The sequence below is a fragment of the Medicago truncatula genome, chromosome 3 (genome assembly GCF_003473485.1).
Source record: "Medicago truncatula cultivar Jemalong A17 chromosome 3, MtrunA17r5.0-ANR, whole genome shotgun sequence".
NCBI lineage: Eukaryota > Viridiplantae > Streptophyta > Magnoliopsida > Fabales > Fabaceae > Medicago > Medicago truncatula.
The window spans coordinates 16,567,788-16,570,069 of NC_053044.1; the positions used below are offsets into that span (position 1 = coordinate 16,567,788).

Here is a 2,282-nt window from a genome sequence, read left to right on the forward strand (position 1 = left end):
TGAACATGGATGAACAAAACCTTCATTTAAGTTTTTTTTTTAATTTATTTATTAATAGTGTTATTTATAAAATATAGCCACTTGGAATTAGTTAATTCGAAAATGAATAAAATAGTTCAATCAACATGCCACGTAGACAAATTATGCTGACATAGACTAAATTAGGGACCTAAAATGAAGAATTTGAAATTACAGGACAAAATTTAAACTTTTTTTTTTAACAAGAACAAATATTGGAATTCGCTAATATCACAAGGACCAAAAGCGGTAATAACCCTAAAGATTTTGTAAGAAAATAAATAATGAATTCTTATGATTGATAATTTTATTATATCACCTTCTTACTATGTGTGCTGAAGGGACAATGTATTGAAATACTTAAGAGGCATTTTATAGATATTATATTATAAGTAAGGCCTTTTTTACAACTTCTTAGTTTCTAAAAACTATTATAATAAGTTATAAAGAAAATATAATCTATTTCATTCATGCAACTAAAGTAAACTATGGGCAAAATTGCAAAGTTTGTTTGCATTCTGATTATCTTTCTTTCCTTATTTCTTTTTGAAATCACTGTCGGCGGTGAGACCTTTTATCCTTTTCAAATTTATTTAGTTACTTTATATACAACATTGTAACATTCTTTTATTTTCTTAATCCATTGAAGGGCGTTATACCACACCTTGGTGTGTTCGAGATATTGATTGTCCAAAAGAGAAGTGCAAGCATCCTTTTAAACCGAGGTGTCTTACTCATAGTTGTGTATGTCGTTTATGGGGTTCTCAAGATGTCATTTAGTTATTTTGTCGTCAGTTAATGACTTTTTTTTTTCTTTTAATAATTTCATGAATGTTTTGTTATGAATTTGTAACCCAGTATTATTGTGATAAAATGAAATAAGGTAGAAAAATATATTATATAGATTGTACTTCTTATTCTTTCTTAATTTTCAACACTACATCGTAACTATTTTTTATTTAAATACTTTTCCTCCAACTTGTGGCTCTGATTCATAATCAGTCACAACCAATGTTTGAGGTACTAGCTTTTAAGCTAAACAAGAGATATGGGTACTACTAGAACTTTTTTTTTTCAACTTAACTTTTGTTGGCTCTTGATTTTTTTTGTGGGCCATCATTTTGTTGTTTTATCTACATTTTTCCTTTTCACTATTTTCCTTTGATAACCAAGTTCTACCGGTAACCAAACCAAATTTGAGATGTTTCTAATTCTAAAGAATAAAAGAAGTTCTAGCAAAAACCCCAAATTTAATTTCAAACTATTCGGTTTTTATATTGTGTTGGCTACATTTTGTTAAAACAAGATGTTGTATCATATGTCCTAATCATGCAAGTCCTTATATGTGCTTATATGTGCCCGATTTTGCTAAAACAGCCCGATTTTCGCTAGATTTAATTTATTATTATTTATGTGTGTTTCTATGTGCTTGTTTGTAATCATTGTCTCTGTGTGTATTTTATCCGAAATTAGTAGAGTTTGGCTTATAAATGGTATTTTAGTCATTTTGTACTCGAGGGTATTTTGGTCATTTGATGAGCAAGGATAAAATAGTCTTCTGGTTACGAGAAATATTTTTAGTGTATTAAGTGGGAATCATATTTTTACTAAGTTACTAGTTGGTTGTGGTAATTAATCATGAGCCAGTAACTATTCCTTATTTTTAACCGTAAGTGAGTAGAAACTTTGTGATTTAGTTAATGAGAACTTTGAACCCATTAAGAGAATTGAGGGTTGAGCCCATTTTTGTAGAGCCTATATTAACTTTAGTCTTTAGAGGAATTAGGTTTTAACACTCATTTTCACAAAACTTTTGTAAGAGGTTGAGAGAGAAAAAGCAAGAACAAGGGTTACAGAGAATAGCTTGTAGAGTAGGAAGAGAGTAGTGATTCAAGGAGAAAAACTGAAGCCAAGGCTAGTTTTATGCTCAATTGAGGTAAGGGGGATAGTGTTCATTCATAATTTAAGCTATAATATCTTTTTCTACTTAATTTCATAAGTGGTTATTTTGTGGATTTAAAAGATGAATTTCGTGTACCCACTTTGATACTAAGTTTATGTATGTGAAATTGATTCTAAACATGTTGTTGTTGTTGATTTATGCCATGGATATTCATAATCATGGAGTTGTGGTGTGAATTGAGTTGTTTTTTAGAGTTTTTAAAAAAAATGGGTGAATTGAGAATTTGTGTTGGAATGATGTTTGATTTCAATTTTGATATGGTTTTGATTGCCTTTTTTAAGTACATAAACATATAGACAAG

The 2,282-nt window shown here is 29.1% G+C and overlaps 1 long non-coding RNA gene across 1 annotated transcript; it reads left to right on the forward strand.

Moving 5' to 3' along the window:
- Positions 1 to 422: 422 nt before the first annotated feature.
- Positions 423 to 946, forward strand: LOC25490458 (uncharacterized). The gene is made up of 2 exons (XR_003009841.2): positions 423 to 582; positions 668 to 946. It is a non-coding gene; the product is annotated as an uncharacterized lncRNA (long non-coding RNA).
- The last annotated feature ends 1,336 nt before the right edge of the window (positions 947 to 2,282 follow it).